We start from the raw sequence: 16,090 nt of genomic DNA on the forward strand, positions 1-16,090 counted from the left end.
TGAGACATGACAGATTACTTGCAAGTGCAAATGCCCTTATGCATTTGCATTTTTCATAATTATGATGGATTTATGAACATATTTGCACATGTAATTATGAATTTGACTTTTTAAAAAATTGGGCCCAATATAATTTGGAATAATTAGACTAGTATAATTAACTAGAGTGAAGAAGGAAGGGGGGAAATGCTGCCTTATTCACATATCTAACAGCTTGTCTTGGCTATAGTGTTAGCTCAAGGTATAAATTGAGTATTACCTCTAACCTGACTCCCATTCATGTGCAATTGGGTGAGTTAAGTGGTACATTAAACTCTAGCTAGCTGGCCCATGGGGGTATGAGTTGAAGCTTGTTGAGAGCTGCAGATACTAGATTTAGTAATATCATAGGTATGCAGCTACAGACTATAGCTGCAGTTAGCATAATATATCAGATGCTAGTCCAATCACTTTGTGCTGCTAATCAAATCGCTCTGTGTAGCTTGAGTGCAGTTTTTCAGCTCTCACGGGAGTGAGACTAAATCAGTGGAGTGGCTCAAGTTTAAGTAACTGGAGCTACCTATTGCTTTAAACTGTAATGTTTACTTGCAGGATGCTATTTAGCCACTAGATGTCTCCTCTGCTGTACAGCGTTTCAGACATGGTTTTGGTTCTGGTAAACAAAGAGTTAGTTAGAACTCAAGCTGTGTGGAACTCCATTTGTCTTCAGTTCATAGTTTTCCTTAATAGTCTCCTGTTTGAGAAGGGGTGTGGCTCTCTATAGCATGACAAGCAGTGCAAGGTCGTACTTTTCTCTGATTCCTCTCCCTTACTGTGAGTCGTTTGTGTGTGTGTGTTGCAGAATGTTCCCCAACTTCCTCCACAACATAACATGAAGTGATTATTTGAATTCTAGTAATCCACAAAATGAGCTATATACTGCCCACATCTCCACGGGGAAGGACAAGTCCCTGCTCACGTGGTAAGACGAAAAGCAGGATGAGCACTGGAGGGAGGGAAGCGATGGGAGTAGGTGCAGAATTTGCACATTTGCTACCTGCATGGTGGGGGGACGGACAGGCTCTGTGGGGATTCAGCTCCTGTTTTAACTGGTGACAAGATCATTTCCCAGTCCCAGCCAGTGAATGAGAGAAGCTCCTGCTGAGAGCTCCAGAACACCAACCACCCCTAACCCCCCAAGGAAGCGTTATTGAAAACTTCCCGTACGCTCGCATCTGCTGTTGGCTTCAGACTTGCAATTATCCCCGTTGTGAAGATGCTCTCCTGGTCTGCAATGCGACGGACACCGCGATGTCCTAAGGGCAGAAGGGGGCGGATTAGTGGCGCGGCGAGCTCACCAGGAACCGATGAAAAGGGGGCAGCAGGAGGGAGGCTGAAGAGCTTCGGGAGGTGCAGGGTTGAGAATGAGCGTAATACAAGGGGACTGGAGGGGAGGAGACCGGGGAGAACAAGGATGGGGTGTAGGGAACTAGGAAGAGGGGGCAGGGTAATATGGGGCATGCCTGGGGAAGGGAGGGAGGCAGAAGTGGCTCACGGGAATGTGCGGGGGGAAGAACAGAGTAAGGAAAGAGGGGAAGCTGGGCAGCACGAGGGGTGGGGCCGATGCTGGAAAGGGAGAGGAATCGCTGGGGCAATACAGGGGGGCGCACAGACGCGGGAGCTGCCCTGGGGAGACACCAGAGCTGCAGGGGCGCTGGACGCAGCGGCTGCCCCCCTGGGGTTGGGCGAGGCGAGGTCCCGCTGGGCTGCTCGCCTGGTACGGGCGTGACGCGCTGCCGCCGGCCGGGCCCCGAACCTGCAGGCCGAACACTCCCCGCGGGGGCTCACAGCCGGGGCGCCCAGTTCCGGAGGGCTGGGCTTGTCCCTCGCGCCGCCTCCGGCCTTCCTCGCCGGGCAGGGCAGCCCAGCCCAGGCCCCGGCGCTCCTCCTCCAGCCCAGCCCCTCGGCGCCGGGGAAGGGGCTGGCAGCGGGGGTGCTGCCGGGTTGGGCGGGGAAGGGGCTGCCGGGTTGGGCGGGGAAGGGGCGGCCGGGCAGAGCCGCGTCATTTCGGGGACGGGGGCGGGGCGGGCTGTTTCCCCTCCAGGCCCCACGGCAGGAGCCGCTGCCAGTTGCGTAAAAGCAGCAGCCGGGGCGGGGAGCCGGGACACCATGCCGCCCTGACCGGTAGCGTCCTGAGCGCGCCGCCGAGGTGAGTGCAGCCGGCCCCGCAGCCGCCCCCCGAGCGCCCCCTGCTCTGTGCCGCTCTCCGCCTGTGGGCTCCCCCTCCCTCCACTGCTCCCCAAGCTCCGTGCAGCTCTTCCCCTGCTGACTTCCGCCCCCTGGCTCCGGCTACTCGCCCCCTGCTGGCTTCGCCCTGTCCCCCCAAGCGCTGTACTCCTCACCCGCTGTTGGCTTCCCTCTGTGCCCTGGATTCCTTACCCCAACCCTGCTGCCCTCTTCCCCAGCACCGCCTGCCGCTTAGCCCACCGCTGAGCCTGTGTACCCCATTTCGCTCTGCACCGCACACTGTTCACTCCCTGCTTCCTTTCCCCTTGCTCACCACCCGCCGGTCCCTATTTTCTTTTCCACCCATTTTCTCAAACCCAGATACAGTTTAAATGAACAAATCAGAGTTTCATCTGCAGCACAAAACAATTGTTTGCAGAGCTGTTGTAGCCCTGTTGGTCCCAGGATATTAGAGAGAAAAGGTGGGTGAGGTAATATATATATTTTTTTTTAGTGGACCAACTTCTGTTGGTGAAAGAGACAAGCTCTGGGGCTACACAGATCTGGAGAAGAGCTTGTTTCTTTCACCAACAGAAGTTTGTATGAAACAGCCTAAGTTAGGAGCGGAACTTAAACATCCTTCCGCACCCTTTCATGGACTGGATAAAGAAGATTGGTTGAAGACAAGAAACTGTTACTTGAAAGGTGATAATTTATCTTGACGCATTTTTTAAATTAGGTTGAGTTATTGACATCTACTTGTAAGCAACTTTTTTTTTCTTTTTTTTTTTTTTTTGGTTGGCTTAGGAAGAAAGTTACACTTGTATTGCCAAGTTTTACCTCTTGGCTGGTCATGCTTATCTTTGCTAAACTAAACCCTATCTTTCCTATATTCCAGTTTTAATAAGCAAATGGAAAGCTAATGTCTTGTGTTTTAATCTAAGTTGGGAAGTCTCTAAAAAATCACATGCACTTAAATATTGTTTTAGGTTTGATGCTGTTGTGTGTCAGTTAGAGTAGTAATAGCAACTGGTATTGTAGACTTCCCTGAAAGAAAATAAAAATGTTATCATCTGATGTAACATGTTTCAGAGTAGCAGCCGTGTTAGTCTGTATTCGCAAAAAGAAAAGGAGTACTAGTGGCACCTTAGAGATAAATTGGTTAATCTCTAAGGTTCCACTAGTACTCCTTTTCTTTTTGATGTAACATGTTACCTATTTAAATATGCTTTTGAAAAAGCTTATATTAAGCATAAGGGTCTGACTTAAATTGGGAGATAGGGAGAGAGCTAGGAAATTCACAACTTTAAATTCTAGTTAGATGTCATGTCCACTGTGTCCTAGGAATGGATGGAGTCCCTGAACAGAGTGTAATCTTTCATACCCTCAAGTAAATTCTTCCACTGAAGGTTATTGCATGCATAAATTCCCAGCACATGGTGAGAACTGACCTCAACACCTGCAGCAGTACACAAATACAGTGAGTTCAGGATGAATTAGCTGCCTTAACTTTGAATTCCACAGGTTTTTTTTCTTTGTTTAAACCAGACTGATAATGATTTATTGTAACTTTCTTGTTTTTAAGTGCATTCTTGTTCTAACAAAACTACTGAATGCATTAGAATCTCTTTAATAATTCACAACAAATTTGACAGGGGGTTCTCACCTCTCAGCAGGTAATAGATGCTGTAGCAGGGTCTTGCATTGTAAAAATAATCTAACCTTAGCAGGTATTATAAACCGGGGTTCTCAAACTTATTTTTTGATAGTGTGGACCTTATCTTAATCTCATGGGCTACTTCCCCTCCCATTTGCAACATATGGACAATATTCTCTCCCATTCATGATCATATAACGTTCATATGGTATCTACAGCAATCGCTTACATAAAAGTAATATTCGGAAAATATGTAATATAGTTTTAGCTTCTTTTAATGAAACTTATCAATTGGAAAAAAAGAGTGGCACCTGCACCATGTTACCAGCCAGCTTTCCACAGACCACCACCAACTGCTCTGGACTGCCAGTGGTCCATGAATTAAAATTTAGAAACCTCTGCTGCATTATCATAAATGCTTGAAGTTGAACTATGATCAACAACAACAACCCCAAACAAAAAAATCCCCAAACAAAGTGTGTTGTTCATTTGTATGGAATTTGCAAAATTCAGTAATTTGCAGTGGTTATGTGAATTAGTGAGATTGACTTGTTAGCTTGTATTTGGTGTTATATTGAGTTTGTGATGCTTTACTAGTCGATATGGTAAGAACAGAATGGAGGCTATTGAATTAAATACAAAAATGAAAAATAGGCAGAGAAGGCCTTGTTTATTTTTCTAGTTTGTTTCTAATATGTGGTAGATTTTGACAATGGCTAACCACCAGCTGGGATTTTAAACATGGTAGGCCGTTCTGGATTGTGGGAGAAACACATTAGCTGTTCCTGCTACAATGATCATCAGTGAAATAGTTAATGTTGGTAAATATATTGTCATCTTAAGGTGTCAGAACAATCAGTCTGCTGAGATGACGTTTCCCCACTCTTCATTAAAGGCCTGGTCATGCAAGATGGTGAGGGTGCTTAGCGCCTCACAAGAAAAAGGTTCTGTGGTTACTCTGTTGCAGCCAATTATCCAAATGTTGCTAGAAAGAGCTACCATGTCTTCGTTCATAGAACTCTCATGTGTAGATTGTGCTTTTAGAGCACTGGCATGAAAAGAACAAAGTATGTTCAACTAACAAAGTCTTAGTATGGTGACAAAGTATCACACTTAGCATTTGAGACATGTATGTAAAAAAACAAATTGTAATAGTTATGGGGCACATCTTCAATACATCCACAGATTGGGTACCTTGTTTAGATGTAGCCTTAATTCTGTGTTTCTAATAAAGTTTGTTAACTGTAATTTTCTTGGAAGATAATATGTATGAAATCACCATGCCTGCAGTCTTTACATCATCTTAATTAACTTTTGTTGAGTGTAGAGTATACTATATGATCAAGTTTAAAATGTTGTCCCCACGGGATAATTTACGCGCACAGGGATGTCCATGAAAGTATAATAGGAGTTGTACAGCTAAATCCTTGGAATTAAAGCATATTTTTTAGGGTATCTGAAAAACTGGCTACACAATATTTTTCATATTTAAATACCTTGCAGATTGTCTTGATGTGTGTGAGGATATTACCCTGCAATATTACGCACACTTTAAAGTTGAGACAGTTTTATGTGCGCCTGAAGGGAAAAAGGTAACAGAAGGCTGGGAAGTAACGTAACCAAAAACAAAAAAAAGTATAATGCTATGCTGAGGAAAGAGTAGATCTTTGATCTGCTAGACAATGATAGCCTTCCTTTTGAAGAAACTTCAGTCAAGAAAGTTACTTTGGTGCATGCTATAAATAGACTTGCAATGACACATCTGAATTTACTGGTGTAGGATGACCTGTTGCTCATTAGAATTAGGACTGTACAGCAACAAGGAAAAAACAAGGCCCTTATCTTGCCGTGTCTAGTTCTTTGAAATGCTTAGTCCTTGGAGGTCCCACTTATGGAAATCCACAAGTCTGAAATCTTTTGGCCAACAGTGTTGGGGGCATGTGTGCCCTGCGTGTCTTCGTGCCCTGCGTGTCTTCATGCCCCCTTACCAGAGGGACTAAAGGAGGAGTGCACCTTCAATTACCACTCTGTTTGCTTGCTAATCTAGAATCCTACTTATATAGGAGGACTCTGAAGTAGTGGGGAAAGGGACTGAGTCATAGGATTGGCATGCATCTCAAAGAACTACCAGTTAGCAGTGCTTCTAAAATGAGGGCTCATGACCCCCAAGGGCATTGTGGGACAGGGTGGGGGGTTGCAAGTTAGGGCTGGCATTATGGGGTGATAAGCAGGGCAACTGCCAGGGGCCACACACCACAGGGAACCCCGGGAAGCTTAGTTACATGCTTCAGCCCCTCGTTGCCCGTAGCTGAAGCCTGAGCCCCATTGCCTGGGGCTGAAGCATATAACTTAGCTTTGTGAGGCCCCTGTGTCATGGGGCCCTGGGCAATTGCCCTGCTTGCCAATACCAGCCATGAGTACTAGTCATAACTTAATGATATTTAAGATAGGGGGTTGCAATTTTTTCGAGTCTTAGTAAGGGAAGGTCGCTATTTTTTTTTTTTTTTTTTTAGTCCAAAGGGGTTCACCAGGTTCAGAAACACTACTGTAAGGTAAGTTTCAGAGTAACAGCCGTGTTAGTCTGTATTCGCAAAAAGAAAAGGAGTACTTGTGGCACCTTAGCGACTAACCAATTTATTTGAGCATAAGCTTTCGTGAGCTACAGCTCACTTCATCCGATGAAGTGAGCTGTAGCTCACGAAAGCTTATGCTCAAATAAATTGGTTAGTCGCTAAGGTGCCACAAGTACTCCTTTTCTTTTTACTGTAAGGTAAGGGCCTTGTTTTTCTTCAATTATTGTGTGTCTGTGTCCCATTCATGGTGACTAGTAAGCAATTCCCAGACCAGATAGGAGGAAAGTCTTAAGAGTCCTGGCTAAATAAAATGCAGAAACATTCTTGCAAACCTGGATGCCAGGTCCCACGAGTAATATTTTGATAGTGGATAAAGCTCCAGGTAGCCACTCAGCGAATCTCTTGAAGAGAAACATTCCTAAGGTAAGCAGCATATGTTACCCAGAGTTTTCAGAACCCATAGCAGTGGTAACTTTACTGTTTCACTCCAGGCAGTGTCAGGAATAAATCAATGGGAACACAGAGCTTCAGCTGATGAAAGATTAATACAAGTAAGCATGCTCTTATCTAAAACTACAGTTTGTTAGATTTAAGTACACACGGACATACAACAATAGGTTTAGAACATCCCAAATATTTACGTAAAATCTGGAACGGTATTGAGTAAATTGCAGCAGTTCAGCAATGGCCGGTTGCTTCCCTGCCAGGGAGTAAGGTGTTAGGAAAAGACCCTCTCAGGATAGCTTCAGAAGACTGCTCCAAAGTACACTCTAATCCTTCTACAGCTAGCTTTTACAAAACACATATCATAATGACCCCTACTAGGTCGTCATGTCTCCTAACATCAGTACATTATTTATCAACAAACATTCCTAACAATCTTAGTCATAATAAACTTCTATATCAAAGGTGCCCAAACTCAAAGGTTCTCGTTCACTGATTTGCTTTTCTCTCAGTTGTTGACTTTTTCTCTACTCTCCTCCCATTCTGATTAGTAGAGACTACAAGCCTGTAAATGTATTTGACCTTGCCTCCGGAAACTTTGCTTGTTCAAATTAACCGTTACGTAGCTGGTGGTCCATTTTTTATTAATTCATGATGACTGAATGCACATAATATGATTGCAGTGGGCTCAATCAAAATCTGGGGTACACTCACCCCTCAAATCTGGGGTAACACGTAAGCCACTTTAGATTTAGTAGAATGAACCCTGATACCTGTGGGAGGGGAAAGGCCCTAATGTTTTGTAATAAGTAAGGGTATGCTGCCTAATTCTTGTATAATTGGCCTGACCCAGTATGGCCATTCTTATGTACAATCTCTCAAAATAAATTGACCCCTGGGATTGTCCCTGTGTGCTACAAATAAGAGAGATCCTGAATGGCGTTGTTCTCTGTAGATACTAACAAAGGTCTCTCTTTACATTTAATGTGTATAATCTAGCTTCCCAATGGTTTGAATGGAGTTTAGCAAAGAAGTGAGTGACTGACTGACTGACTGGTTCATGTGAAATTTGGAAACCTCTTTAGATAAGAATTTGCAGTGAGACCTCAACATCTTTTTATCCTTATGGAATCCTGTATACTGTGGATCTGAACCTTGATTCAAATCAAGGTTTGAATCTTGCTCACCCTCCTAGCTTAGATGATGGCCACTAGGAAAGGAATCTTTATGGAGAGATGGTAAAGTGAATAGTCATTCATAGCTCAAATGGGGGTTTTATAAGAATAAAAGACAAAGAATTGTTAAGACAATAGTTTGGTGCCAGGGTGGAGGTGGTTCTCTGGTTGGTGGAAAGGCATGGCTCAGGACTTTAAAGCACTTGGTCACTATGAGGTGATAAAAGGCTGGATTAGAGGGTGACAGATGAAGTTTGCATCTAGGACTCTGACTGAAGTGATGTTGAGTCTTGTTTGCTTTTAGTTGGAGAACATAGGATTTTACAAACAGGATCTTTTTGAAAGAGTCACACCTTCCTGGGAGGGCCATATGCAGAATTGTTTCCACTTCCTCTTGAAAGGACTCTGCTGGATGGTTTTCTGTTTTAGCTGAGACGTCTGGTACCTCTGCAGAACAAATGCTGTTTGTGTGGCTCAGCCAGCTGACATGTATGCTATGAAGTTCAGGGACTTTGGGAGGGGGTGAAGAATCTGACCTTGGTTCTGAACAAAGTCCCACTCTTGAATGTCCTGCATGTGGAGGTCTTGCACTAGGTGTAGCAGCTCTGTGAACCGTAATTGTCTTGCCCAAGAGAGAGCAATGAGGAAAACTCTGGCTGCATCATGTGTGATCTCTGTGGTGACTCTGAGAATCACAGGAACCAGAGGGAAAGTGGATAATATGTCTTTTGACCAGGAGAGGAGAAAAGTGTCTGATAGCTGGGACCTCTTCCTTCTCTGGAACAGAAAAGGGGGCACTTGTTTGCAATGTTGCTGAACAACAGGTTGATAAATTGTATAGTCATTTGCTCAACCAGACTTTGGTTCATTATTTCATTATGAAATATACCGTAGACCAAATAATCAATATCAGTCAGGTTTATTAATATGGTACAGAGAAAAGGTTCTATATGATACCTGTCTCCGAACAGCGATCCCATGCAGCGATGTTGCATAGACTTTATGCAGAACGTGTACTCCCCAAATTACATGTTTCAGCTGGTATTATTTATGATTTTACAAGTTACACATGTCTTCACACATCACTAAAATCCAGCCCAGCAGTTTGCTCCAGTTCCCTAACTTGTTGTTCTGTTCCTTCCTTACCTTTGTTTTAGATACTAGCGTTCCGTGAAGCTACTGATCCGTGAAGCTTGTACTAAGACATAGAATGAATGTATCTTCATTTTGACAGGTTTCCTATCTGCTTGTGCCAAATACTTACTTAGCATAAGTGAACAGGGTTATGGTATAGGCCTTTTTAGGCCATATCGCTGTTATAATATTTGTGCTTAATGTTGTTGGTACTTAATGCATACTAATATATGGTGCGAATAATTCATACTATTAATATGATATATATTTAAGTTCTGGGTCTGATTGCCTAGGAAGGACTACCACAGAAAGGGATCTGGGGGTCATAGTGGACCACAAGCTAAACATGAGTCAACAGTGTAATGCTGTTGCAAAAAAAGTGAACATCATTCTGGGATATATTAGGAGGAGTGTTGTAAGATTGTAAAGAGAGACCTTTGTTAGTATCTACAGAGAACAATGCCATTCAGGATCTCTTATTTGTAGCACACAGGGACAATTCCAGGGGTCAATTTATTTTGAGAGATTGTTGTAAGTAAGACATGAGAAGTAATTCTTCTGCTCTACTTTGCACTGATTAGGCCTCAACTGGAGTATTGTGTCCAGTTCTGAATGCCACACTTCAGGAAGGATGTGGACAAATTGGAGTGAGTCCAGAGAAGAACAACAAAAATGATTAAAGATCTAGAAAACATGACCTCTGAGGGGAAAATTGGAAAAATTAGGTTTGTTTAGTCTGGAAAAGAGAAGACTGAGGGGGGACATAACAATTTTCAAGTATGTAAAAGGGGGAGGGAGAAAAATTGTTCTTTTTAAACTCTGAGGATAGTACAAGAAGCAATGGGCTTAACTTGCAGCAAGGGAAGTTTAGGTTGGAAATCAGGAAAAACTTCCTGTCAGGGTGGTTAATCACTGGAATACATTTCCTAGGAAGGTTGTGGAATCTCCATCATTGGAGACTTTTAAGAGCAGGTTAGACAAACACCTGTCAGGGATGGTCTAGACAATACTTGGCCCTGCCTTGAGTGCAGGGGACTGTACTAGATGACCTCTCAAGGTCTGTGATTCTATGATTTATATGATAGCCAGCATATATTAGTCCACAAGGGATAATCCTCCAGAGACCTCTTGGGATGCTCTGAGTACTTTCTACTGAGGTGGTGTGCCAGGTCGTTACTTATGCCTGTTTAAGTGAAGGACTGTGGGAATTATGCTCTGTTGAATACACCAGTTCCAGAACCTGATTGCTTCTTGGCACAAGGTGGTGATGGAGCTCCACTTTGCGTGTTGCAGTGGTATTGTCTTTTGGGATCTGGAGGGTGGCATCGGACAGAAAGTCTGGCCTACCAGGCAAATTGCCCCAAGCTCCTGTATGTTTACATGGAGCCTAGCTACTTGAGAGGTCCACAGCCGTCGCTAGTGATGAGCTCCCCATTTCTGTGTATGGAAATATCAGTCACTAGGAATGACGGGGGAAGGCAGGGAACAAGAGTGTGGAAGGGGGACTCATTTGCAGACTGTCTGGATTTATCCCCCTGTTTAGGGAGACTAGAACAATAGAAATCATGAGCTGAATATCCATGTTATGTCTGACTAGTACACTGACCTCAGCCAGCCTTACAGGTGAAGTCAAGAGGTATTACTTATGTGCCCGAGTCCACATGGTGTTGTAGTTTTAGGCAAGCTTTTGCAATGGTGTGTGTATTTCTTTGATATCTGAAATGAAGCTTAAAATTGTTTGGGATCTATCTTGTGGAAGGAAGGCCTTGGCTGGAGTCTAGGACTGCTCTTATGAGCTCCACCAATTAATTTGGAGTGGGTACGATTTAACACACCTGTTTTTCAGTTCCAGAGAGTGGAAGAGTTTGAGAACTAGTTTGAGCTATTAGTGATGTCCTGAGAAGACTTTCCCCAGATGAGCCAGTTCAGGTATGGATAGATGGTGTATTGCTGAGACTCTGAGGGCTGCTACTGTAATGTATGTGATTAAAACTTGAGGTTGTAGGGAGTCCAAATGGCATTACTTTGATGATGCTTGTTCCCAGCTGGGAATCAGAGCTTCTTCTGTGTGCTGGAAATATTGCCATGTCCATGTGCAAGCATACATCCTGAAACTCCTTACCTACAACTCCCATTTCCTAATCTGGAAGTTGTTTCTCCGTACCTCAACAGAGCACCACACTTACTAATTCCATACAGTATCTGGGATAAGAAAAATGCTGTGTTACCAGTAATTCCTCCCAAATGTAACTTGAGGAAGTAGTATCTAATATAGTAGTATCTAATACTATTTAAAAAAAAAAAGCAGATTGCTTTGGAAAGAGTCTCTTCTCAGCAAGGAAACTAGGTTGATTCAATAATCATCTGTTATAGACAAGGATTCATTTAAATATCTTCTTGCTAACAGTAATATTTGGAAGGGAAATGAAAAGGGTAGCTTAAAGAAAATGTGTGTGTTTGGGCAAGAAATGTTATGAATGCAGCAATGTTAGGAGGATGTTCAAGATAACTTACTTCGGAATTTAAATAAACTTTTCTGGTCACTATTGCAAGGCAAGCTGACAAAGGGGCAGACTAGCAGTTCCCTCTAACTTGGACACACATGATAAACTAGAAAAAAGTGTACTACAGTCATATGGAAAAAAACTAGATACCATGCCTCACAGGATATTGTGAGACTTACTTGACTAATGTGTGCAAGTGCTTTGAGTTCCTCAAATTGAATGTGCCAAGATAATGCAAAATATTATGTTGTTACTTTCAGCTGCCATTTTAGCAGAATGAAAACTTAACAGTAGATTCAAAATTTTTGTTTTGTTTTTAAAATGTTTATTTCAGCTATTGAATACTTTCCTTTTCCTTTCCTTTCTATGTGTGATTATTTTTTACAGAACACTTTTCTTGTCTCTCTCACTCCTAGAGAATGTTACAAAAAGACAAAATAGAAGAAAAAAGATTATATCCCCATTTTTAGTGACTTCATTGTACATAATTTTCAGGACACTGCACATTATGTATTTACGTGACGGCTTCAGATTATTTGGGACCTAAGCACTTTAAAAATAAATTCTAGTCCTCATGGCTTCAGAGAGAACCTGCCAAAGCAAACAAAGTGTAAATGCTGCAGTGACATCTGCCCGAGTCTGCAGACAGCCTGAATCATTGATTCAGGCTAACTCCCTTGTTTTTATTAATCTCACTAGAGTGACAACTCTAAAGCCCAGTGATGACACTTAAATGCCAATTTTAACTATTTAATTGCTGACTGTATTAGCAGATAGACTGGGAAAGGGAGTGGGAGTGAAGCCCTTGAAAGGTGTGGGTTTGGAATGGCTGCCTGAAAAGACAGAGAGGAAAACAAGAGACACGGAGAACAGGGAGCGATGGAGAGGGAAGAAATAAAACAGAAGTGGGTTCTATCGATGAATGACACTGAATAAATAATAAAAGTTTGGTTACTACATAAAAGCTGTATTCTCCCGTTGATCTCTTCATAAACCTCCACCTGACATCAGGGGAAGCGCTGTCATGGTTTGAGGGGAGTATGACATCCTTTTTTATATCCCAGTTCCTGGACCATAATTGAACATGGGCTCTAGTCCTTTCTTCTGAATGAGTTTGACACTGTGCTGGATCCATCCACAGTATTTTACTGTTCTCTCTCGCATATTGTACATATGAGAGAAGCCTTATAACTCAAACTTTTATGTAAGCCATATACACAGGATAGGTGGTCTGATCTCCCTCTCACTTTGAATATATTATAGTCACCCAAAAAGTGCCAGAATCATGTCTTCTCTTCTTAAAGAGTGTTGTCACTACTTTTGAAACGTATTTTTGAAACAGTTAATAGGTTCTGGGTTGTCTGGCTACCTTGGATACCTGCACTCCTGGAGTTTTGTTCTTTTGAAGACTTCAGCCAGTTATAAATACAATTTCTCTTGATCCTCATTTTTGATTAGCTGTTAAGAGAAGTTCAGTATTCTATACTACTTTGCTCTTCTGTAGTATCTTCCACCAGAGGGTTTCTAATGCTGTGATCCAGCTAAACTCCTGCACACATACTTAACTTTAAGCACATAAATTATCCTGTTGACTTCAATGGGACTATTTACTTGCTTACATTTAGGTATATACTACTATACCTAAATTTAAGTAAGAATACTAGTATCCCTGTGTCCCATGGATTATCATTTCATCAAGTGACACCTGTTATATCCATATCCTTTTTTAATACGAGACACTCATGTTCACCCATCTTAGTATTTAGCTGTCTAGTGTTTGTATACAAGCACTTATAAAATTTGTCAATATTTATTTTTCTGCCTTCATGTGGTGTAATTGAATGGGACTCTTTTTCAATGGCTGTTTCTTTTCTGTTCCTACCTGTATGTTATCTTCTATCCTCTCCTCTTTGCTAGGATATAGCGTATCCCCTTTAATAAATCATCCCCTACATGATGTGTCACCACACCTGTCAGCTTTCCCCCAGCCCTTGATTTATAAACTCTTCTAGGACGTTTTTAAATTTTGCATGCCAGCAATCTGGTTCTGTTTTGGTGGAGCCCATCCCTCCTGTATAGGCTCTTCCTTTCCCAAAAGTTTCCTAAGGTCATGTCTACACTAAAAACTTAAGTTGAGCTGTGTGTAATGTAGACCAGAGCTAATAAACGTGACCCTTCCTCTGAATGCCATTGTCTCATCCCTTCACGGAGACATTTCAAAAAGTCTGAGATTTTTGAGCCTTCAAAAAGTCTGGGCTTACAAGATGCAGAAACCCAGCTTTTATTTTTCTCCTGGCTCACATATTAAACATTCTGTTCTGCCTTGTCTGAGACTCTCTACAGCTTACTGATTACACTCTGCTTTCCATTTCATCTGACTTTCTAATACCACCATCTGGGGGAAAATAAACCACCTTAAATTGTGTTCAGTAAACGTGTGACATCAAATATTCACAGTAACTTTACACATTATGTAGCCCATCGGGGTTTCTCTCATTTATTAAAAATATTTTTTATTCTGCATTCCATGCTATTTGTGTGTTTCTTTATGCACCTGCAGCATTTGATTTATTTTCCTTGCTTTTATACATGTGGATAAGTAAGGATAGGTTCTTAGTAAACAGTCTATCATTACAGTATATAAACATTTTAAAAATTAAAAATTGGTGGAGGAAAATGTATGCCTGAGAAGGAAATGTCCTTGCACTTAGATGTGCTTAACCTGACTTCATTGGGATTCCTCACATGCTTAAAGTTAAGCATATTTTTAAGTGATTTGCTGAATTGGAGCCTTGATACATTTTGAGACGTTGTTGAAGACTAATGTTTTGTTTTTGTCTTTTGTGGGATAAAATTCCTGTGATAGCTGATAACTAGGTTCCAGGCAGGTAAATTTGTATATGTCAGAATTTCAGAAAATCACCCATGCTTTCTGTTTAACATATCAGACTTTGTTGCTAATTGTGAGCCATTTTGCATCCTTTTGTTCATCCCCCTCCACCTCTCTTACAGTCTGGATTTCCATCTCTACCTTTTAATCTCATTGCTCCATACCAAACAATAGTCTGGCTATGTTCTAAGAAAGTTTTTGTAGTGACCAATGCAAATATTATGTTACATGAAAGAGATGCCCTCTTTGAGGTCTCTGTTCTTTCTGAGTTCTGTTCAGTTTGAGATTACACTGTGTGAGAGAAGTTCATGAACAGGAACTGTAGTTTTATAGCCAAGAGCCACAGTGTTAGCATCTTTTTTTTTTTTTAAATGACCTGCGCAAACAAGAAATCCTTAAAATATTGTGTGTTAAAGAAGCATTACGTTATGATGGAGTTCGGAAGTAAACTTGTTTTGCTTTTTTTAAATAGTCTTTCAGGATTGGATGCTCGGAGGGCTCTAGAATAGTGACTCTGAAGGTTTGTAAGTATTTACCCAGGATAGTCATTCAAGGCCAGAAGAGGACTTGGCTCCTCATCTTGGCTAGCATCAGACCATGTTCCCAGAATGGATTCTTTAAATTCTTTTTTAAAAGGGTGCTAATAAAATGTTAGGTGCCGAAAATTAGTCTCTAAATCCATACTTAATCATCTAAATAAGTGTGGCATGAGCTTCTAATGTGTTGAGCATCTACAACTTCTACCGACGCCAACCGCAGTTGTGTGTCTTCAGCACTCCTGAAAATAGGCCTTTTCTTTTTAGGCACACCCATGTTTGAAGGTAAAACTTTGATTTCCCAGAGATCCTGTTTGTAGTTCTGGTTATTGCAGTAGCGACTTTAAAAAACAAAACAAAACACCTTTCAAATACGCAAAAAGAAAAGGAGTACTTGTGGCACCCTAGAGACTAACCAATTTATTTGAGCGCTTATGCACGATAGCTTATGCTCAAATAAATTGGTTAGTCTCTAAGGTGCCACAAGTACTCCTTTTCTTTTTGCGAATACAGACTAACATGGCTTCTACTCTGAAACCTTTCAAATATGTTAATCTTTCCCCTGTGAAGTAGAGGTAGATTCCTTTTTCTGGTTGTCAGAGTAGTAACACCAATTTCTGGTGCTTTAGGTTTCAATTTAGGAAAACATTCCTATTTTGAACAGCTCTTAAGCATGTGTTTAAAGTTAATGACCTGTTAAGCACATACTGCTTCACCCCTTGAGTGGTATTTAAGCATGTGCTTAAATGTTGCTCTGAATAAAGCCATTTAATATATAATGGATAAAAAAATGCAAAGCTTTCTGTTGTGGGGGAGAGGAATATAATTTTGAGCATTCTTACATGAAAGGTCCTCTGTACTGTGTAACATAGGACACCTAAATTACATAGCAGATTTGCAGTGAATTCTGAACAACTTCGTGACAGCTATGTTAATTCACCACAAAATCATTAGATAACTTTCACTTGTACT

At 41.8% G+C, this 16,090-nt stretch overlaps 1 protein-coding gene across 4 annotated transcripts in view; it reads left to right on the top strand.

The window, feature by feature from the left end:
- The first annotated feature begins 2,065 nt into the window (after nucleotides 1-2,065).
- The window catches only part of CEMIP2 (cell migration inducing hyaluronidase 2), a 66,565-nt gene continuing 52,540 nt past the window's right edge, over nucleotides 2,066-16,090 (top strand). For 2 of the 4 annotated variants that reach the window (XM_048850525.2, XM_048850528.2), the window contains exon 1: nucleotides 2,066-2,188. The gene's annotated coding sequence lies outside the window, so the exon portion shown is untranslated. Of the gene's footprint in view, nucleotides 2,189-2,889; nucleotides 2,911-11,059; nucleotides 11,118-16,090 lie in introns of those variants that run through there. The other 2 variants (XM_048850526.2, XM_048850527.2) reach the window with 2 other exon arrangements.

This window comes from Caretta caretta, chromosome 5 (genome assembly GCF_965140235.1).
Source record: "Caretta caretta isolate rCarCar2 chromosome 5, rCarCar1.hap1, whole genome shotgun sequence".
NCBI classification, from domain to species: domain Eukaryota; kingdom Metazoa; phylum Chordata; order Testudines; family Cheloniidae; genus Caretta; species Caretta caretta.